At 42.4% G+C, this 24,037-nt stretch overlaps 1 pseudogene; it reads right to left on the reverse strand.

The window, feature by feature from the left end:
- Window positions 1–23,429: 23,429 nt before the first annotated feature.
- LOC147887580 (uncharacterized) lies at window positions 23,430–24,037 on the reverse strand (annotated as a pseudogene).

Below are 24,037 nucleotides of genomic sequence, written 5' to 3' on the forward strand. Positions count from 1 at the left end.
TTGGTCCCATCATTGAGTAGAGTTAAAGAGTAGTTGGGTCCATCTAGTGGGGCTAGTGCGGTGATCCTCCCATCTACCTCCTTGTGGAGGAAGAAAATACTGATATCCATACAAGCAGGGAATTAACCAAAGTCGGCCACGTCAAGGTAGCCCTATGGGCCACATTGGTAGAGCTCTAGCAGCAACTCCCTAGGACTGAGAGCAAATGAGGATAATCTGGTTGATTGCGGGGTGCAGGGGTCTGACGGGGAGGTTAAGGGCGAGTCACTGGAGGTAGCTCCACCTCTACATGGAAACTGATTGGGGGGTTAGGGGGGCTGGCTACAATCATTGGGGCCTCTACCGCGGGTGGTTGAGGGTGGATGGGGGGGGGGGCTGAAATCATTGATTTTTTGCTATTGTAGCACGCTGAGCCTTTGGTTCCTTTGCTTATATTCTTGAAAGAATTTAAACACTTCACACTTCTTCTGCATCAGGAATATACATGCAAAGCGTGAGAAGTCATCAATGAAGGTGACAAAATATCTCTTCCTTGCATTGAATGGTCCACAAACATCAAGATGTACAAGTGCAAGTTTCTTTGTAGCCCACACTACTTCATCTAGAGAGAAGGGCTGCCTATGCATTTTGCCCATAACACAAACCTCACATTATTCAAGTTTCTTGTCATTAAGCATGGGCATACCTTGCACCATGTTGTGCTTCTGCAAATACTGCAAGCTGCGATTGTTTATGTGAACAAGCCATGCATGCCAAAGAGATGTTGTATTTAAAGGAAATGGTGATATATTCAATTCAAAATAGATTATACAACTGTTGGGAAAGTAAATACTCTATCCCGAGGCTCATCAATATGTACAAAGAGTCATGGTGGTGGACTAAAATGCCAAAGAGATGTCAAATATGTAATATTGGCTGCCATAGCTTGAGTTGAAATGGGTTCAACATCAAGTGTGTATACACCATCGATTAATGTTCCTGTGGTAGCCACTGCCATACCTTTCCTTGATCCCATTGCATATCCTGAAACTCAACTAGCGTGTGTTGTTGAACTGAAAGTGTTGGCACAGAAATAAGATTCCTCGAGTCCTGGCACATGCCACACATTGCAAATGTACGCTTTGCCATTGGGCAATTGTACAGAATAATAGACACCTCTTGCCTTCTATCATTGGCACATGTCACAAGTCTGCCCACAAATGGAGAAAATTATTTAAACCACTCCCTATAGGGAATCATGTGTTTGGTAGCCCCACGGTCGATGCATCATGCATCGTGCATTGCAACCATGGCTTCATCACTTGTTGCATGTGTATCATCAACCTCATGCACAACAACCATGGCTTGGACATGTGTGTCATGAGTTCCAAATGGAGGCAACCACACCTTGCCTTCTCCCATTCCAATTTTGTCACGCTTGAGCGTGCTTAAATCAAGATTCCTCAGATGGTCTAGCCATCCATACACTAAAACCTTAAGTTATGGATGGAGACAATGGAGTTCATTCGTTGCAGTAAGTGAGGTTATGAAAATGCGAAGGATTCCGCCTGATAAGCTTGATTCTATGCTGTCCTTGGGCAGCTCATTGTATCTAAGAATGGTACTTCTGTTGTTTTTCTAAGACTCCACAAGAACTTCTCTTGTTTGGGCATGTGGTCTCTGATCAGAACGTCATCAAGAATATGGTTTCTGGATATGATGAGTAGGTGGTGCTTGCTGATGTTGCCGCCAAAGGTGACGCCGCCATCAAGATTACTAGTTGGGTTTCTGCATATGTTGTGCAGGTCGTGCATACTATTGTTGTTGTTTTTGCTAAGACGAATTTATAAGGGCAGCCCATTCTAGAATGTGAGAAGCTTACGTCAGATATTGTGACTCATGGAGGTGCTCAGGGTCGGCTCAATTCATTGAACATGCAGTTGAAGCAAGGCCAGTCCAGCTTGTCTTTTGCCAATGCTGTGAAGAAAGGTTCAACCACTCAGCGTGAGCACGAGATTGAGACCTTGGCAGAGAGAATCTTTGAAATTGCTAATCGACATTGGTAGCTGAAGCTGCTCCAACAAAACAAGATAAGTCTTTTTGCACCCTTTCGATTACTTAGGATCATACTTGTGCAGTTAACAGGAACATCCAACACTATGTCAGACTGTAATCGTTGGCTTTTGCAGATGGAGGAGACCTCCACTTGAGAAACTATTGAAGTGGATTCATGAGACCTGGGGAAAGAGAGGAATCAGGGTTCAGTACCTTCACTTGCTCATACGTGGGCACATGCGTACACTAGCCTTGTTCCCGAAAACAAGGAGCAAGCTTAAAGGGTGCTGAGTAACAACATAGGGACTATTTGTGGGGAGCCTTTGTTTTTACAACCATGGTTTGAGTTACCTACGCAAGTAAAGGTTAAGTTGGGAAACGGAAAGGTGTTCTTGCAGAAGGTCAGATATAAGAATCTTCCCAGTAGATGCAACAAATGAAACCAAAAGGGGCATTATGCTAGTGGAGTGATGCACAAGTTCCTCTACCCACAGACTAATCTCTTTTATGAGGACCTTGGATTGCTCCCTATTTTTTCATTTCATTGTGTCACATTTTAGTCCACCACCATGGCTCTTTGTTCATATTGATGAGCCTCATGATAGAGTACTTACTCTCCCACCAAATGTATAATCTTTTTCAAATTGAATATGTTACCATTTTTTGAAAGAAAAAAAGGGGCATTATGCTAGAGATTGCATGCTACAAGAGTCTTCCAATGAAGCTCTACAACACAAGTCACCCAAGGAAGTTGACATAGGAGGACAAGAAAGGCACCAGGGGAAGCAAGGTGAACACAAGGAGTCACCAAAAGAAGCTGCCAAAGGAGGAAAGGAAATGCAAGAGGGGAAACAAGATGAACACAGGGATGCAGAACTTGAGGCAAACCAAGAGGGCGAGTTTCACTGGATGCGACGGTTTCGCAGGGACAAAGCATTCAAGATGAGGCAGATGAGATACCAGGGTTGGATATATTCAATTTCTCTCTGGTGGAAGTTCTGGGAATTCACCAAAGGTTTGGTAGGAGACATTGGGTCTTTGTGAGAGCGATAAAGAAAAGAAAACCAAGATGAATTCTTGGTATGTGTACCTTTTTTAGGAGTTTGATAGTTGTAGTAGTGGGTTTGTTTGTATGTTGTATTTTGTTTCTCTAGCTTAAGCCAATTTTGTTAAGTTCTCATTTTCCGGTCTATCCAATTTACGGAAATTTCTCTTACCAAGTCTAGGATTCAAATGCAGACATTGGTTCTCTCTAGAAGTGTAGATTGTATCTCCAACAAGAACACTGCTGAAGCCATTTACAAATGCAATATATTTGTCTATCTGGATTTCCAACATGGCTCCTCATGTCACCTATGATCATGTATTGTCACTTCCTCAACTGATTATCCTTGCACCCCCCACTGTTGTATTTATCCAGGCATCTCTTACCATACATACATCTTTCTGATCTATCCAACCAGTAATGCACAATCCTTCCAACATATCACTGAGTTTTGAAATTGGGCTGTCAATCATTTTAGTAAAGAGTGAAGTATTACTAAAGTCACATACATTCAATTAGAAGCCTCACGAGTCAATGACTGTGAGGATATAGTACGTCAAAGCACAACTTCAACTTGGAGTTCGTTTGAAAGTGTGAAGTAGTATTCTTGAATATAAGGTAAGTCTAAGAGAATAAGGATCATAATTCTTATCTCTTTATAAACATCAGCCACTTGTTATTTTTCCTATAACAGAGATACCAATTCATGGCCTCACTTTTAATGTTCTTTTTTATGCCGTCAATACAACATATCAATCCATCACCTGAAAAGCTTATGCAATCCTTGAGAGTTTTGCTTTGTAAATATGTTATTTAGATAAAACTGGTTTAAAAATCACAAATTCTCAACACGTTATTGAAATGCTCTTCAGGTCCACTATATTTACCTCTTTGCCGTGGAAACTGGGTAGATAACATCAATACCTTCACAGCTGGTACCATGGCAAAGTTCAGAATGCGGCTAGTTGATAAATCAAATTTTCCTATCATAGCAGCACCTTTTCATGTATTTGGATTCAAAATTTATGATGAAGGTGGTAGCAAAGATCTTAATCCAGCGATACAGATGTACAGCGAGGGTGAATCTGGATATGTTACCTGTGAATTTCAGACCAAAAAAGCTGGACGATTTTAATTTTTTATTGGAAATGAAACTATTTATGTCCCAGGATCACCTTTCTCTTTTGAAGTCACTGTTGGTGTGCACCAAGAACTTTATAAAAACTACTCTATCTTATTGCATTCCTTTAAATGCTACATTTCTGTTTTTAATCACCTTAAGTCACTGTTGGTGTACACCAAGAATTTTAGAGGAACTACTTTATCTATTTCATTGTTTGAAAACTACATTTCCTTTTGTCAAATGGCAGAAGCCTGTCTTCAGAGATAATTAGTAAAGCTGATCAACTGGCTTCTTTGGGGAACAGGATCTATTTCCATCCCTTCCTGTAGAGGTGCATTGATGGGCAGCTCATTCAAAGCAGGGAGTCCAGTGATTTTGAACATGACATTAATGGATTCTTATGAAAACCTTGTGACTAGGCACATGTACATCGATTTCTCTGTGACTGTTTCACTTTACGATAAAGTGATGCCCCTTCCAAACATTGCCAAAGGGCTGGAACGGGAAACTGGATATCAAACAATTTCCTTTTTTCCCACTATATCTGGAAAGTATTCTATGGCAGTTGGATATAGAAAAGAATTCGTCGTAAATTCTCCCTTTAATTTTTCAGTATTACCAGGTAAAATGGGATCCTGTATACATTGTTCTCATATGTTTCTGTTTTGAAGATGCAATTATTTGTGTCCAATTAAGTTACAGATTTCCCCTTTTGATAAATTTCATTAGAATTTCACTGTATAACCATTACTCACATTCATTTTTTTTCCATTATTGACATTTTGTTCTTCAATAATGCAAATCACATAAAAGCATTTTAAGTGTCCATTGGATTATTATGGACATTGCAAGCCATAGGTCCACACTTCTACATTTGTGTGCCAACTTACATAAGACCTTAAAATCTAGATTCTAGTTTATTGATATGAACTTTCTCCTGAATGGCTTCTTCCTCTCTCTATTCCATCTTCTCCTCTCCCTCCAAATTCTAGCTTCTAGACTGTTGATATGAGCCTTCTTCTGTATGGCTTCTTCCTCTCTTTATTCCCAATTCTCCTACCCCCTCTTTAACTTCCATCTCTTCTCATCTGACATATTCTTCATCCTCCACTCCCAATTCATCTCATTCTCTCGCAACTAATCTATTTTTCTGTTATCATTAGGTTCCGTGGTGTTACCTTCTAGGGGAATTTGTAGTAAAAAGACAGCATCAGCTGTTGCTAGTATGCCATTCGGCCTCTCATCCAGCTTCCTATAAACTTGAAACTCTTGAAGACAATTTCGTGTGTATTTCCTTTGATCCTTTTGCCTGGTTTTTCCTCTTGTTGGTGCCTCTCTAGGCTCATTTCACAGCTTAAAAGATTAGATCAAGAACTTTCTTTGGATTGGAATTGATGGGTGTACTAATGTGAGAGCAAGAGTTGGCTTGGGAGACCTTGATTCTTCTGACCTAGGAGGGAAGAATGAACAGTATTGATCCTGATATTCAATGCAAAGATTTGATTTGTAAGTTTGTGGTTGGGGGACTTATGCTGGGTTAGGAGCCTTGATATTTTGCATTCCTTTGACATATTTGATGTTGCATTCCATCTTGTGATTGAATGGATATGGTTAAGTGGATCTTTACTTATGCATATAGTAAGATGCCTTCACACTCCTTATGGTTGTTATTACTAAAGCTTGGTGGAGCTTCAAGTACTTACAAAGCAATGCTCCCATTTTGTAGGATGACTTCAATAGGCAGCACTTATGTGGAATCACATTATATTGAATGAGCTTCATGTACTTCTTTATGCCTTAGGATATATGCAATGTTTGAGAGATTTTTCTTCACTTCTGGGCCCTCGGAAGGTTTTTATGGACATTTTGAAAGAACATAGGCATTGGGTGATTAATCACCTCAAAGGAAGTGGTAGCAAGAATTCTCAAATATAGATTCAACCATTCCTTTTGAGTGGTCCTCTAGAGATGGTAGCATATACTTGTATGACAGATGGGTGTTTTCTCACACATAGGGTCTCTCAGTTTCCATGTGGCACTTCGCGTTGTCCTAGATAGTGGGCTGACATTGTATCTTGTGTACTTCACTTCTATATAAGGGAGGTCTCTATCAATCATCAAATCATCCAGCAAGCTCTCAAACCTTTCTATGAACACAGGTCTCAATCTTGTGGACTAATTGTGTTTGAGTCTATGGAAGAGCAGTTTAGTTCCCTCATCATCTTTGTCTTTGATCTTAGGCCTCCATAGCTTTTTCTTTCGTTTATTTTCGTTGTTCTTGTTTTCTAGTCTAGATGTAGATCTCTTTTCCTAACATTGTATTAAAGCCATGTTGTAGCTAGTCTCAGCCACCATCTTTCTTCTCCTTTGTGCCCCTCCATCTCTTCCTGATTCCTTGCCACTTTCTGCACCATGTTCTCCTCCTGACGGTATGCTGAATCGCCCACCATCTTCTCCTGATTCTACCCATGATTTCCCTCCTGGTTCTGCCAGCAATTTCTCCTGATTCTGCCCAAGATTTCCCTCATGTATCTGCCCACCACTTTCTCCTATATCTGCCCACCATTTTCTCTGGTAATGCCTACCATTTCCTCATGTGTCTGCTCGCCATGTCTCCCTGTATCTGCCCGCCATTTCCTTCTGTTTCTGCCCACCATCTCTCCATGAATCAGCTCGCCATTTTATGATCCTCTCTCTCTTTTTGGTAGCTGCTTGCATCAAATTTTTTTCCTGATATTTCAACTGCAACAAATATATTATATGTTTCTCAATGCATGTACAAGAATAGACACTAGCCTTGAATCCATAAAGATCAAGCGGTAAGACCTTATGTCACCATGAATACCCAAACAATCATTGATAAGTTCAATGGCCAAGGTTTCCACACCTGGCAAATGAAAATCAAGTTCCATTCGATAAAGCACAACCTATGGAGCTTGGTCAAGCAAAGCGCTGCCTCTTCCTCAATTTCAAAGAACATGACAGTAGTTTGAGAACCTCATCGACCAGAGCATGCTTATGTGATTATTGCACTAGGTCTTAGAGATAATTATCCCCATCACATCTTGGATCTCGAATGTCCTACTGAAGCATGGGCCAAACTTGATCCTTTATTTGGAGCAAGTAGCAGGAACTCAAATTTATCATTGAAAATTGAATTCTTTGAGTTAGAATGAAAATTTCACACAAACGACATGCAAGCCTAATAAATCAATTGGCTTCAGTTCAATCACTAGTCACAAAGGATGATGTAGGTTGTGCTTCTCAAAAGCATGCCCAAGGAATATGACAATCTGGTCACGACTTTAAAATATGGACATGATATACTTGAAGGCATTATTAGTGCATTTCAAGAAGAAGAAAGAAAGTTTATTAACGTCCACGGGAGACCATAAAGGCCAAAAAACAACTAGTACATCATGATAGGGATGGCACATGGCAGCTCCCAAAGAGTGCAAAAAGTAGCTCCAATTTATTTAAAACACCTACATCATAGAACTAGAAGAAATAGTGTTGGCCGTACATCAGTTTAAGATTAAGAGTCTTTAGTTTTGGGTTTGAAATCTCAAATTATTGCTATGCCTTCATGGTACAATGTCCATTTTCCTTCTTATCTAGCAGCCTTGACTTTGAAGGTGCATGGTGGAAAGAGGGAGTGAGAGACATCATTCACATGATGAAGACACAAGATTGAGGCACAAGAAACTGGTTTTGATTGATTTTTACAAGTGCCTCTTTTTATAAGCTGAGGAAGCCTTATCTTTTTCACACACATACCTCATTGATGAGGTCACATCACACATCTACCACACCTAACTCCAAGGAGACACTAAATAGTCACCCACTAAATACATTCACACGTACACAATTGTAGGACACTCTAGTATTCACATACTCTTTGATTTTGATTTCCTAACATCCCCCCTCAGAGCAAAGAGTGGTGAGACCCAACATGCAAGGAGTAAACTGATCCCCCCTCCACTACAATATTGCAGAGAGTGGGCCATACTGTCTACATCTCCTGTGTGATAGCATTCCACTCAACCTACTTGTGAATGGACAAAGAGACCATCACTTGTCACCTCCCCTTACTCTAAATTGTGTGTTAATACATTATATCAAAAAATAAAAAACCAACACACATTTTTGGGGGACAACCTAAGGTAGAGGACCCTTATTTACCATCACACACCACACTTTATTTCATTCTTTTTATGCATAATGCAAGGGCAGAGCACCCATCCACACATAGAAGAAATCTAAAGTAATAGTCTTTGTCAGTCTCATTGAGGGTGACATGAGCAATAAGTGCATGATTTATATGGGTGTCAGGAATCTCTTTGGGTGGATCAGTAGCAACCAAATTGGCATGATATTGTTCTTGTTCTTTCTCCTTCTTCGTAAAGCAATTTGCTAAAATATGGCCTTTCCTCCTACAAGATATGCATATGATGTTTTTTTTTGGCTTTCCATTTTTGGGTGGAGATTAGGGCTTCTTTAGTGTGTGAGTTAATTGCAGTAGAAGAAGTTTCCTTGTTGCATGCTTTTAATTACAACTGCCATCTTGTCCTCATCATCTAGAGGACACTTCAAACTAGATAATTCTTAAACAAGAAAATTAAAATTGGAGAGATGATCACTTACCTCTTCACTGTCTTGCATTTTCAGCTCATAAAACTTCAATTTAAAAAAAAAAAGGAATTAGTGACCTTGTTTCCAAATATGTTCTCTAATCGGTGTCAGATTGCCTTAGCCGTGTTAGTAAAGTGGGCGTGATGAATGAGAGATTCTACTAAATAGAGACCAATGAGAGCAATAACTTTTGAATTTTGTTGCTTCCAAAGTTTGCGTCGTGGCCACGCAAGTGCATCAATTGCGTCATTCTCAACAACCTCCTAGACTCCTTCACACATAAGTAGTAGTTGCTGCGAGGTAGGGAATTCTTCCCCTTTGAATGTTTGGACAATGAGGGATGTAGATGATGAGAAGCATAATGTGCAGATCTGAACTGATGTGTTCGTATTGGACGTTATTATTCCATACACCGTCGGCACGCTTTGGATAAGGGTCATACATGGCTCTTTCTTTCTTTTCTTTTTTTAACTGTGAACTTCTTCCGTCTCATTGTAAGTCACCCCACGATAGCAAATATCTTCCAAAATATCTATGAAAGATAAAATCATATGGTATCTACTTTCTTCCCTATTGCTCCTCCAACAATGAGTATGCAATCTGCATGATAAGGGCTATAGATGCTTGGAAACTTCATGAGAAACACAAAAGCTATGGCCAAAGCTCAAGAGATGCATTCCAAAACATTGTTAGAGCAAATCCTCATGTTCAATTGATAGCACAAATGAAGAAAGGTATCGGTCAACATTGTAGGCCACTCTATGTGTTGTCCATAGGTGTCACTCATTCCTTGGTATGTGCCTTGTAGGCCTAGATATTATCAGTTAGGACCTATGGTACAGTTAGAACACCTAGTACATGTATGACACCCAGTTAGGATTTCATCATATTAGGTGTATCTTTTGTATTCTTTAGAACTTTAGTAATACATCTTCTGCAGCATGCTTTGCTTCTTGCCTCCATCTCCTATTGCTTCCATTGTCCACTCCACCTAACAGTGGTATCATAGCAGGTTACCATCACTTCATTTCTTCAAATCTACCCCTCCGGCTTCCTCTTCTTGCTGGTCATCACTCTAGGAGACTTCCCATCGCCATTTTTTAGAGTTTCTAGCCATTGCTACAGTGGTGCTTCTAAGCACATCACTTCCTATAGGACATTGTTCACTTCCCTTGGTGATGCCCCAAAGGGGGGTTCTATGACGTGTGCTAACAATGCATCCTATATGGTTAAGGGTGTTGAGAAGGTTGCAATCACTTCAGTTGCAGGCAATGTTGTCACTTTGGAGAATGTTTTGTATGTGCTAGGCATACTGAAGAGTCTTATTTTCATTTCAATTTTTGCTACTTGTGGACATAAGATTGTTTCTGATGTGCATAGGTGTGCAGTCTATGACTTGAATCATGCCGATGCTATTGTTTTGACTAGTACTCTTCAGGGGGGCTTGTATAGCTTGGATGCATATGATAGATGTAGTGACAGTTCAGCCCATGATGCCCATGTTGTGGATGCAGATATACTCTCTGACATATTTATGGCATGAGAGGTTTGGTCACCTCAATCTTAATGGCTTGGTACAGTTGCCAAAAATGGTTGAAGATATGCCACATATGCGCATGCCTAAGACACATATGTGAAGCTTGCCTACTATCTAATATCAGCCAATTCCTGCTCTATTGCCCTATCCACAATGTCGTCAATATCCAGAAGCATCTCTAATAAAACATGTGGCTGATTTCTAGACCGCGTAGAGGGGCTATAAAATGAGCAGGTGAAGAAGTACAGCCATGTGGTGCACCATATGAGGCATTAATTCCAAGCAATGAAATGCTCACTGCCAAAAACAATGTTCCACAAGTTCTTAGCCCCAAGAACGTGTTTCATCATGAAGGACCACATGGGGTAGTTAACCCCGTTCAGCTTATCCTCAGCACCAAAGAATCCAAAAAGATCATCCTTGCTAGCCATTATGCAAGTAACAAGCACTCAAGCTCTCAACTGCAAATATCAAAAGCTGTCCACGTAAGCCTCAAGGATTTTCAAGGCATAAACCAACTGAATGACCAATTAAAATTTGCTAGCAACATTTGAATGTACCTGAAAAGAAAAATCCCCTTAGCACAAAGGGCAAATGTGAGCAAAGCCCCAAATTTCCAAGGGGAAAATATGCCAAAGCAAATGGGATATGCAAATGAAAGCTTACCTAGCAAAATCCAAACTAATGCAAGAATTTTAGTCAACCAATTGACCCTAAAAGTCAACTCTAGTCAAACACATAGTAAATCAACTTTGACCAAATCTGTACCAGCAAATGTATGTCTTCAATAGCAAATACAACTACTGTAACTACAAAACGACTTTAAAAACAGACCAAAACAGAGGCAGTTTTGATCACTCGAATGTCAAAATCAAGTGGAACCCTGACATTTATCCTTTCTGAAGGAGGAAGACCATATTTATATCAGATTTACCCAAAACCCTAAACCCGAAAGTGATTTTTGCAAAATTGGAGATGGTTTTGGAGCAAAAATGTTATTTCAACCTGGTTTTTGCTCCAAGATGAGGTGCCCTGCTCTAGAGACTCCACCTGTGCAAAAAAATTTGCACTTTGTTGAAACTGTTGTGTGCAGTATGTTGTTTTTTGACACAACATGCAGTTTTGATAGAAAATAGGTAGTTTTGAGCTAACTGAGGACTGGTTCAGCTCCAAACGAGTCTCCCAAGGCTGGGGAAGCAACAGAAAGGATGGGGGACCAGATTTGAGGCACTTTCCTGCTATGAAACTTCGATCAATGACTAGAAACTCCAAAAAATGGCGATGGGAAGCCTCCTAGGAGTGATGGCCAGCAAGGAGAAAGCCGGAGGGGTACATTTAAGGCAATGGAGTGATGGAAGCCTACTCTGGTACCCCTATTGGGTGGAATGAACAATGAGAAAAACAAAGGTAGGAGCAAGGAACGAAGCGAGCTGCTATAGTAGATTGCTAAGGTGATAAAAAGTATAAAGACTACACCCAATATGATGAAACTTGAGGATAGGGTGTGTCACAACAATACTAGGTGTCATAAAAGGTACATGTACTAATTGTACCATAGGTCCCAACTGGCTATAACTAGAATTACAAGGCACATACCAAGGAATAATTGGCACCTATGGATAGCCCATAGAGTAGCCTACAAGGAGATCATGGAGGAGGGTATTATTGACAGATATGAACCTTTGCCCCTTGTCACTATCTACAATCTTGAGATTATGAGCGCCATTTCTTAGTCATGGAGAGAGATTGTCTAATGGAGCTTCAGGAGGATCCTCCTATTTCCTCTTAGTCAGGATGTTTCAGCAAGGCCGGTATTTGTTTGGGAATGAGACTGGGTTGTGCTTCCTTCATCTATTTTTCTGCATATGCTTCCCATAGACTTTCACCTCTTTAGACTTTTGGTGTGGCAGAGGATCAAAACCATAGGTTGCCTTTGAAAGGCATCGTACCTTGATCCTTCTTGACCTGTTGTTACCAAGGAGCCTAGATGGAGATTATGATTTTTCAAGGTAGACCTCTCTCTCAATTACACAAGGGCCTGGGTGAGTGGTCTACTGTGCCCTTCTTCTAGTTTCCGACAAGAGTGGGTTATAGGATCCAGTAGCGGAGCATTCAGCATCTGTTCATCATTGGTGTGCACAAGAGATCATAGAGCAACTCTTGTAATCATTCTGGACTCATTCTTCAGGGATTTGTAGAGCTAGGAAAGTTTCTTAGTTTCTTTGGTTCACATTTTACACAGAAATTCCAGTTGGCTCTTGGCTTCATTAGATGGGAAGACTCTTGCTTGGTATGAGATGCCAGCTCGTAGAGAGTCTTGCAAGCATTGTTTGTGGAGCTATCATAGTGCATTGATGGTATGGAGTGGTATCTTCAGACTTCTTTCATTTGTCTATCCAAGTCCACCATGACCTGGGGTGCATCTCTTGTGAGATATCAATGTCCCACACTCGTGTAACTACACAGGAACCAGCTAACCCTAGTTGTGAGCCCTCCATATGAGGAGAAGGCATGTGAGTAGCTAGGTACCCGGTAGGTCTTGGTTTAGATACTAGATGGGAGCCATGTAAAGCTTGATGGCTGGATGACTTTCGATAGGGTCGGTACATTGCCAAGTAGGCTACATGTAAGTGCGGGAAGACATCCCATGACTGACCGCACTAAGGGTAGGCAGAGCATATCCCAAGGCAACCTACTCTCGGATTGCGGGGCCCATTTAGGGCACCAGACGATCTCAGATGGCTCTAATCTGTGCCACCACTCTATTGATTGGTCGATGTTAGATGAGAAGAACGGGGTGAAGAGAGAGTCCGGCAACAGTACACAGGAAGTACAAGTAGAAGTGTTCGTAGTGATTGAGGAGATTTTCATGCAGGCAGTTCACATTCCTACAAATGAATCTTGGATTATTGATAGTGGTGCATCACGCCACATGACCAATCATAAGGATTGGTATACCTCTCTACAATTAAATATTTAAAAATCCTCCAAAGATAGAAGTCCAAAAGCTACTGGGTGCCCAAAAAGCTAGGTGAATTTCTAAAAGAGGATCCCTTCTGAAAAGCTCCTACGAAAAATAGCTTTTTTTCCTTTTAAAGGGTTCGCCCCTCTTTTTATGGCTTTTGGCTCAACTTTAATGTTCTTTGAACTTTTTCCTAGGCCCATGGTCCCTTAGGAAAAGTCAGCTCATTTAATGCCCTTAAAATAAGAAGCATTAAACCACTTTCTTGTACCTGCACACAAATAATTCATCTTCCAACAATTAAAACATTAATTGCTAGCCCTTGGTGTGCTCTTGGCACCTTTGGCTTGGCTAGCCCTTTACAGATACACTTTCCCGTATGCCATTACTTGGTTGACTATTCAACCTTGTTTGACTGAATACTCAACAAACTCTTTTACCCTGGTTTCTTTTACTTTGTTGCTAGCTTGCAACATATCTTGTTATTGTTGGTTGAGACCAATCTGTTCTTGACTTTCCTTAGGTTGACCAAAGTCAACCCCTTCGACAGAAGTCGAAAGTTAGTCTTTCTTGACCAAAATCAAGCCTGTAGCTTGGTTGATCAAAGCCAACCCTTGTTTGACCATAGTCGATTCTTTAATAGAAGTTCAAACTAATGCAATAGATGCGAAATAAAAAATAATTTTTCTTTTATTTCTTGGTATTTGTGATACTTGCCCTCATCTGCCTTGCCCCATTAACCAACATAGAATGTGATAAACCAAATTGCAGATAGAGATCTGTGAGAAGCACCAGTTCAAGAGAACGATATGTGAGAGAAGTCATCCATCCAAGATGCATTCAATAGTCCAACATATAAGATGAAGTAGAGTCTCACTCCCCCCACTCTCTCTCTCCAATAAGCCTCCCTTTGTCTGGTCAATCTTTTCTTCAAAGAATTCAACCATATTGAAGTCTCCTTCAGCTATCCAATTGTTGGCTTGCATAAGAGCCTCTCTAAGTCGTCTCCTAAAGATGCCTTTCAATACCAGTGTGGTGGGAGCATGCACATTGAGAACACCAACAAAGGTATTCTTAACCTAAGTAATAATAACAATTGCCCTAGTATCCACCAAATTACCTATATGAATGATTATTGAGGCCCATTTGCTTGTACTAGTATGCATACCCTAATCCTAGTGTGATCTATTGGGCTCTAGAAACTCCTACTCAGACCTTTGAGAAGTAATCTATATGTGTCAACCTTGGCCTATGAGAGCGTATGCTCCTAAGTAAGCACAACATTAGAGGATGATCCTTAAGAAATGAATCGAAGTAAGTCCCTAATCATTTGCAATCTAGGTATTCCCATCATTTGACCCTCTAAATTAGTAATGTATCTCTACCCATTTAGGCCCTGCACATTCCATGAAATAATAGACAGTTTAGACATAAAATGGAAGTAAGGGGCCTTGATGAAAAGGGCCAAAAAAGGACTTTCCTAGTAGAGGTCCATACCTGACATAACTAAAAGACAATGACATCCTCCAAAGGGAAAGTCTAGTGGCATGTGCCAAGACCTTGAATATCAAACTAACATGCACATCGGTCCAAGGGAATACCACCATAGACGATCAAGAATAAGAATATCAAAGTACGACCTCCAAATTCAGACCTATTTGTCCTCAAGCATGTGTGAATTTGTGATCTAACCATGTCATGATCAATAGAAGTTTGTGTCCTATGCATGATTGTTTGGCAATCTCACTATTAATCATCTTTGAAGACCACATCTCACTCCCATGTGAAAAAAAAACTCTTGAAATCGAGTGAAAATGTAACCTTCTCTAAAAGGAACTATGGAACCATGTACTCATGACCGTCTACAGAATAGGATCAGCTCTAGTAAAAGATGACCCTCCACTGAAGCACCAAATGACAAATTAGTCGAGAAAATAGATAGGAAACCCAAGTATGAAGAAACAAACTAGATTTGAATAACAACGAATAAGTCTAGCCTACAACACCATTACCCCTTAATGTTATGGCTGAAGTACTCTGGAAACGTCTCAGAAGTACCTAGGGTGCCTTAAGTACCATGGCTGCACAAAATCATCCATATGGATATAGAAACCTATGGGAGTACACATGAATAACAATGTCATTTTACAACCCCCCTTGAAATTGTTTGAATGTCTCTGATCCCCAAGCCATCTCTATGACATACAATTTTTTTTGGTGAGAGGCTTTTGGTGAAGAGATCCACCGCATTGTCCTTAGATAGACAATAGATGAGGTCAATGAAGCCATTTGCAATACAATCCCATATGTAATAATAATGGTTTCCAATATGCTTCACGTGACCATGAAAGACATTACCAATGGCAATGCAACTGTAGTTGTCATCACAAAAAATGAAAGTTGCCTCACAATCTTGTGAATGATGCAAATCATGCATTAGATTCCTTAACCACATACACTCCATAATGGCTGCATTTTCTGCTTTATGTTCTACTTCACTAGAGGAAAGAGAGACCTACTTCTGCTTCTTACTGAGCCATGATATGCAAGCTTAACCCAATGAGAAGCAATAGCCAGAAGTGGATTTTCTGTCATCTATGTCCCCTGACCAATTTGAATCTATGAAGCCACACAAATCAATCTGACAAATCTTTTTCATAATGTAGACCAAAAGTGAGAGTGCCATGTAAAAATCTGAGAACCCTTTTGGCAGCATTCCAATGTGTAATAGTGGAACAATGCATGAACTGACTAAGCAACACTGCCACTTTGACAAGGAGGACCTCCTAGGAAGCCTCCGCATCAACAAAACTGTCCTGCATGATCCATCCAAAGTGTTCCCCCAGGTCTCTGATGATCGGGCATCGGGCGTAACTTAGCCGCGAGGCCAGGAAAAATAAGAGTAAGGTGGTGGGGAATGCGAAACTAGGAGTAGAAGTCTGCTACACTGAAACCTCTATACCAAGGGACCATGAGGATAATCTTCCCATCCACAAAGGCTGGGGACCGCCGTCTGATCATGTCGCTCATAGCTCTCGCCACAGAGAGCTTGAGCCAGAAGATGCCTCATCCCATGAGGGCAACCTCCTCAATATGACTATCCTCGAGGTAGAGGGTGGATTGGAGCCAGACCCTGATATCTGTCTGTGAAGGGGAGTGCCCAATGACTCGGCCATATATTGAGGTGTGGGCGAAGTCCATGGCCGCTTGCTTCAACAAGGATACCTGATGCTCTTATCAATGTGACGCGGTAGGCTGTGGGAGAGGGGGGGTCTGTATGGGCCTCCGGTTCTGGGCACGGGGCCACCACCATACCGCACTGACTAACTGCGAAAGAGCTTCAAGGAGAAGAAGAAGGGGCTGCCACTGAGGAGGAGGGGCGGGAAGGAGAGAGGAGCCCGGGTGAGGAGGGGAAGAAGAACAGGCCGCTGCTGAGCTTGTAACTTCAACATGCTACTGTGCAGGCTTCTATCACGCATTGCTCGCCCAAGTTGCCCGCCAGAGGTCAGGACAAAAGAGCTGAGGCAAGCCACGCAGGCGATGAAGCAGGTCGTGGTCAGGAGGCAGCAGGCGTGCAGAGAAGTAACACAAGGAAGAGGTGCGCGGCAGGGGAGAAGGGGAGGCGATGGTGGGGGCGCGCGAGAGTGATGGCCAGAATGGGAGGGAGGAGGAGAGGCGCAGGTGGGGGGTGAGGGGCGCGCACGCGAGGCGGGGGAGATGCGGAAGGAGGCAGGAAGGTAGACGGGAAGGGGGAGCGGGGAGGAGCAGCTCGCAGGAGCAATTCAGTTTCTGTAAAAAATAATCTAATGAAAGAAAAATGAATATTTCAATGGTCAAAAGCAGAATAGACAGCTATTCGATGTCTTCCTTTCCGGAATGCAACTCTTTTAAACATGTAATTGTTTGAAGCAGAAATTTCCTTGATATTTATAAAATGATTTCAATATTATGTAAAACATACAAATTTTGTGCATGATAAAGAATCTGAATTCTCTAAATTAATCTTTTAGAAAAAGGTATTCAAATTTTGGTAGCCATTTTCCTTGATATCGTACAATGACTTGGGAATGATTGAACTATTGTGTGAAACGTATAAATTGTATGCATGAAATACATTCTAAGCTTAATGCTCTGAATTTCACACTGTAAAGGAAATTAATATTCATTGACTGGTGCCTAATTTGACATGGCTAGGTCCATTTTCTGTGGCTCTTAGTACCATAATTTGGCACACTGAATTCACAAATGCAACAGCAGGATCCCCAGTTAGGCTAAAGTTGCAGCAAAAAGATGTATGTGGAAATGCACATACATCTCTAGTTATGTATGATTTTCATTATGCAGCTTTTGAAATTTCAGAGGGAGTAAAAAAGCCAATGGTTCCTCTTGTCTCAACAAAATATGATTCGGATGCTGGTGTGCAGTCCATGAACATTTATTTTTTCAAAGCTGCAAAATATTATCTTGAAATTGGAAGCCTATCAGTAAATATTTCAGGATCGCCTTTTCCTACTGTCGTTAAAGCAGGTAAGTTTGGTATCCTCTTTTGGGACCGAATTCATTTCCTTATCAAAATTTCCATGGCATTTAGGGCTCTAGTTTTTAACTCATGTGGATCTAGCTTTTTCATAATTGCATATCACATTAACACATCTAGCACACCAAATCCACCACGGCATAGTGGCCGAGAGGATATCCAAGACATTGAGATTATAGCACTTCTCCACTTATATCATACCCACAGTTCCCCAACAGCCTATGGGTATGAATGAGCTTGATATGGGCCCCCCTTTGTTTGCTGATAATTACGTAAAATGCATTACGGCCAGTATGTAAATATAAACTGCATATATATAAGTCATGTAAATGGTATTTTGATTCTAATATGATACTCTAAGAGAAAAAAAAATATTAGGCTACGTGGCCCTCTCTAGGTTGAGTGTAGATGCCTCCACATAAAAGTGTGTCGGATCAAAACCACGCCACATGTCACACACAGGGCCGCATGTTAGGTATCGTAACATACATTAAGCTCCGATAGTGGATGTTGGCGCTGCTAGATATTCTTCGTATTGTCATCTTTGTCAAAACAACCACCCATGTCCAACATCAATCATTCGGCTCGTAGGTTGTTGCCTACAAACACTAGTTCCGCGCTTCATATACGAGTACATTCCCAACTGCACCTTGTTGGAGCACTTGCTCGTCAAATTCCATACCTGCCTGAGATGGGTCTTTCACTTACAACTTGCCCTTCGGATTGCAGACGCACTTGCCTATCTTCCCTCTTGCAGGTTCACCCATTATCCACTGAGATGTCAAATTCTCCAACGTTCTCCTCGATGATAACTTGACTACAAATCGTCGCACCCGATCAGAGCCATGTTTCCATTAAGATAGCAGCGGCAGGTCCACAAAGAAATTGAAAAATTGTCAGGATGTCATGACAGAATAAAGTACGCTCTTCTCCTCCATGGCAGCAATTGAAAGTAGCACGGAACAACGTGCAAATTTGAAGTACGATGGGTAGATCTGAGATGAGAATCTCTCAATCAATAGCACAAGATAGTCTTCCTTGCGAATGAATCTTGAGCTCTGATATCACATGTTGGAGCATGATAGAGAGCATAGAGCATGAGCCAGCAATCGCATGATGAAACAGATGGGCACAAAGCTGAATAGTGATTGATTGATTGATTTGAAAGACAAGTACATGTGCCATTTTATAGCTAGCCTTATCTTCTGACATCATAGGGTGGTCACTAGACCACCACTCTTCTTCCCTTTCTTTCAGTTGGAGGAGTTCTCATCCTTCACACAACTTTTACCGAGACAATGGAGGGCAATAATGCCAATCCTGTCGAAACTTCCTGAGGAAGTCGTGGTCTCAGTTTCCTTTCCTCCTAAACTCGAGTAGTTGATTCTTCATACGGAGGAGGGTCTTAGTTTGACCCAATTGATAGGTTTCTTGCTAGGCAGAGGTCAGCAACTTCGTGAGTGGGTGTACGCCAACATGGCTTTGTTGGGCGTTACAGTCACCTCTTTCAGACTTCTTGGCAAGGGTTATTTCTCATTTGGGCTAGAGTCAGCAGATCAGGTGCAGAGGGTTCTTCAAAGGTCACCTTTACAGTTCCAGAGCCGTCTTATTCATCTATAGCTTGGAGAAGGGGTTTCTCCACTTCTTCTCTAGGACTGAGACATGTATACTTTTGGATGCTTTTTCTTGGTCTCCTTGTCGAGCTTTATTCTTCCCCTCGACAGATTGTAGAGCATGTGGCTAGAGTGGTTGATGTGGGCTCGGTGATTCCAGACACTCCTCGTTCTTTTGCCCAGACACTATTGGGTACAGGAGCCCCTCGGGTCAGGATTTCATCAAAGTATCCTTTCCCTCATCCTCTTCCAGTGTTTATATTCATTGAGAGAGGAGATGGATCTCCGTTGAAACAAGAAATCTATTACGAGAGCTTACTAGATCAGTCCTTTTTTGTTAGAGGCGGGGTCACTTCATTAGGGATTGTCCACTTAGAGTTTCTCAAGAAGGGAGGCTGCCTTTATCCTCACAGCTAGTTACTTCTCCTTCCCCCCCTCCTACAGCAGCTCCAGTTTCTCAGGCCACTATTGCTTCTTCTGTCCCCTCTACTTCTGTAGCTCTAGATGTACAAGTCTCCCCAAGTTCACCTATTGTGCTAGATGTTCAGGTCTTTCAGGAGGATTCTTAGACTCTTACAGAGGATGCCGCTCTTGGAGAGTTTGTTATTTCCAAGTGACCTAGGAGGCGTCATGCGCTCGGACAGAGACAATGTCAGCGTTAGTTGCAGGGACCAGCTCTTCATTGGTAGCATCGACAGATGGAGTCATTACCACTGGTAGCTCCTCCCATTGGTGTGGAGGTAGGCACAGAGCTGCCCTTTTCTTTGGGATTGCAGGGAGAGGTGGCTGCCCCTCTTCCTCTGGGAGACTCATTGCTTTAGGAGGCCCGTGTCGTGGATTTTTTGCCTCAAGATTTTTCTATTCAGGAGTTAGGCATAGAGGTTGAGGCTGTAGCCCTTTAGGACGACTTCTTGCCCAATTAGACTGCCTTAGTGGTTTTGCCTCTAGAGTTGGCATTTCTTTAGGCTGAGGCTTCCCCCTCCTCTCAGGTGTTAGCTCTAGATACTGGTTAGACAGTGTTTCAAGAGTTCTTTTCGTCCTCTCCTGATCCAAGGTTTTTTGGTTCTTGGCCCTCTGCACTTAGTAGCCAGATGCAAGTTTCTTTTATGTCTCCTCCTTCCCCTTTTCAGTTGTTTCCAGAGAGGTTGGAGGGCTAGGAGATGTATGCAAAGGAGATCATCAGAGATCAGGTTCGCAATGATGTTGGCTCGGCTCAGGCTTGTGAGAGGTTGTTCCTCATGTACTCCAAGAGGAGTACTGGAACCTCCATCATTTCTACCCTCAGTGAGGACTCTTTCCCCCCCACGAGAGTCTTGCATAGCCAGCTTGACCTCCCTAGAGATGAGTTATTGATGCCAGCCACAGTTTCCAGGAGATTTGGAGACAAAGCTTTATATCTTTCATTCTGGATGTGCCTAGGCATGGGGCACTCAGAGAGACAGTCTCGCTTGGATATGATTCCGGTTTTTTGCAAACAGTCAGGCGAGTGGGAGCAATACCTAGGTTCCACCATGGCTTCCAAGGAGGGTCTTCTTCTCCATTTTCCCTCCGAGAGTTTCAACTCTTGTGGGGATGAGAAGTGGTCATCAGACCTTGTTGACAGAGAGCTCTCTAGACAAATCCTACGTATGACGTAGTATTCAACTGTCCATAGGCTTGTGGGTTCCCAGTTATTCTTGCTTCAGGAGACTCTTCATGGCAGTGACCGAGTGCTACTATTCTTTTTCTTTGCTGTTCATGATAGTATCCCAATGGATAGATGCTCTATGTGGTTCGATTTTTAGGAATTACATACTCGCCGTTGCGCTTTTCCATAGGAGGATACCACTGTGTTTCATTGTTCTCGGAGACAGCCGTCTGTGAGGATGCTTCTTTGGATTGATCAATCTTTGATAGATATGCATGTTGTAGCCTCTGGCTCTTTCTCTTTCACATTCCATGTCTAGACTCTTTTCTTTCATGGAATGTGAGGGGCCTTGATGGCAAGAGGTTTCATATAGATTTTGAGGGGCACAGGGTGGGTGCCCCTCATTTACATTGAATGCAAAAAAGGTACTAGAGCTAGTTCATGCCTTTATAGCAAACAACATTCACAGATTCAGACTCAGACAACCAGAGAACTGTACAAACTTTATTCATTCATTCAAGCTCTTCTTCATTACACAAGTTGAACCAATAAATTTCATCTGGTAGATCACAATCTCTGGGTAAGTTCACATCCATCCACTCTTCCTCATCTACACGCAAAACTCGATGCCATATAACAGCATCTCCACAATCCAGAATCACTCATGGTGAAACTTCCAGTTGAACCTTAGAAACTGTACATCTGGATCAATTTCTATCACAAGATACATGAGAAAACTTCACAATTCTTCTGCTCATGTATGCAATGGGCTGGATTCCTTTGCTGCAGATTTATTCAGCCAACATTTATCCCTTCTTTTCCACTTATTTCTTCCAAAAAGCATATACAAAACACCTCTTCTTATTGCAAACAAACTCCCAACACAAAACAGGTCTGTTTTTTTGTATTTTCAGTAAGTTCCAAGGTCTACAACACTCCTACTGTCTCCCTCTTCGCAAAAAACAACAGCAGCACACTTCTACTAATAAAAACCAACCAAAAACCAGCTGTATATGCATTCTTCCATTTCCAGGTAGTGAATTCCAGCAAGTACAACCTCCGGGTAGCAAGAAAACAGCAAAACTGAAATTGACCTATTTTGCTTCTCCAACTGCAAGTTTTGCTGACCATGAGTCCTCTTTTTGAAATCACCCTGCTTCTAGCACTGTTAGTATGTAAAAACAACAGCACCTATCTCCATAAATCAGGTCGCGTCTCTTTCCTAGCTGTCCTAGCTCCATTTTTGGACAAAAAACTAGTCGCCCTTCTTTCCTCCTACTTCTGCCACCTGTTTTCAACAAATTCACAATTGCTTACCTCTTCTTGCACATAGGGAAAGCAAAAAAACAGCAACTTCCCGTGATGGAAATGCTTCATTTGCCAAGAGCTTATTAACCACTACCTCCGGTATGCAAATTCAGCAACCTCTACTCGAAAACTGCATTCCAGGCTCACCCGTAAGCATTTCTGGCTAGGGTCTTTACTCCCTTCAGCTCTCTAGAATAGGGCGTGTTGAAGAATGGCTCCCTTCCTTACTTCCTCTCCAGCCCCCAGAAACAACATAACAGCTCTCCCATTGGGATCTAACACCCTACATGACTTCTGGTGACTGTGGAACTGACATTCAGTGCTTCTACAAGCCTCCCTCTTCTCTAGGCGTGACACGGTCTCAAATGAAGCTCCTTCCGACATGCGGCAATCTAGTCATAGCCCACCATCCAATCACATGTCATCTCACTGCCTAGTTAGTGCCTTCGGGGAGGAGAGAGATCAAACTTGACGCGAGGCTCTTTGGCATCTACCCGCTGGAAAAAATCTGCTCGAATGATGTGAGTAGGGGCTGGTGGACATGCTCCCAGAATGTGGTGAAGAATGCTCTGGACAGCCTGTCCTCACCTAGGAATTTCTACCAGGTCTATGTCTCTCACTGCGTCCTGCATCTCTGTGACTGTAAACAAGGCGAGAAGAGCCTCTCTCATGCTGGGCTGCACAAGTATTGGCGTGTGTCTCCACACCTCCCTACCGCGGCGAGCTCGAGGGTCTGGAGGTTTCTGTTGGAATAGGGTCCTGTAATAGCCTGTCGCCATGTCCACAACCTCCTCAGGGCCTGTCCTGATGCTACCATCCTGCACCCTGAGAGAGCAGATCTGCTCTCCTACTGACCTCTGACCATGAAATTTGAAGAACTCTCTGCACATCCGGTCACCTTTCCTAGCCCAAAAGGACTTGGAAGCATGGAACAAGAACTCTAAACGTCTTTGCGTGATCTCCTCTAGCATGGCACGTGTCCTACCTCCTGAAGCCTAAGCTCCTCCGAACCTAGAGAAGACTGCTGCATACGCAAAATTGACGTGAGGTCTCTCTTGAGGCCCCTCTCCTTTGCCCACCACTACTACCTGACCCGAACTGCCTCCTCCTAGCAGATGCTGCTAGACTCGGCAAGAGCCTGCAATACCTACGCTACCAAATTCCCCATGGGGTCCCACTCCCAATCCCAAAGGTCCACTATCCTGCTGTGAACCTTCGCCCTAGTGTAGATGGAGTTTGGGATCCTGCAAGAGCGGGAGGGAAGGGAGTGAGTAGCTATGTCCAAAGATAAGATGATAGGGGCATGATCAGAGAGTGTCGTCCCTGGAACCACCCCTGATGCTCCACCTCTGCTTATCGCCCAATCACTGACATAGAAGCAATCCAACCACTCCAAGAGTCTACTGCCCTCCCTCCTGTATCCCCATGAGAAGTCCAAGCTCCCTGGCCATTTGTTGTAGGAGGGCTCTCCAACTGCCCCTCCCTCCTATCGCAAAGAGAAAGGACTCCCACTCTGACTGCTTTGCATGAGCGATGCCGGAAAACTCTGAGCCCTGTCCTTGCTGGTCCTCTAGCGCCTCAAGGTTGTTGAAGTCCCCTCCAATAATCCAAGAGTCCAT

This window comes from Dipteris shenzhenensis, chromosome 23, assembly GCF_047967505.1.
Source record: "Dipteris shenzhenensis isolate YYH24624 ecotype China chromosome 23, Dip_SZ_1.0, whole genome shotgun sequence".
NCBI lineage: Eukaryota > Viridiplantae > Streptophyta > Polypodiopsida > Gleicheniales > Dipteridaceae > Dipteris > Dipteris shenzhenensis.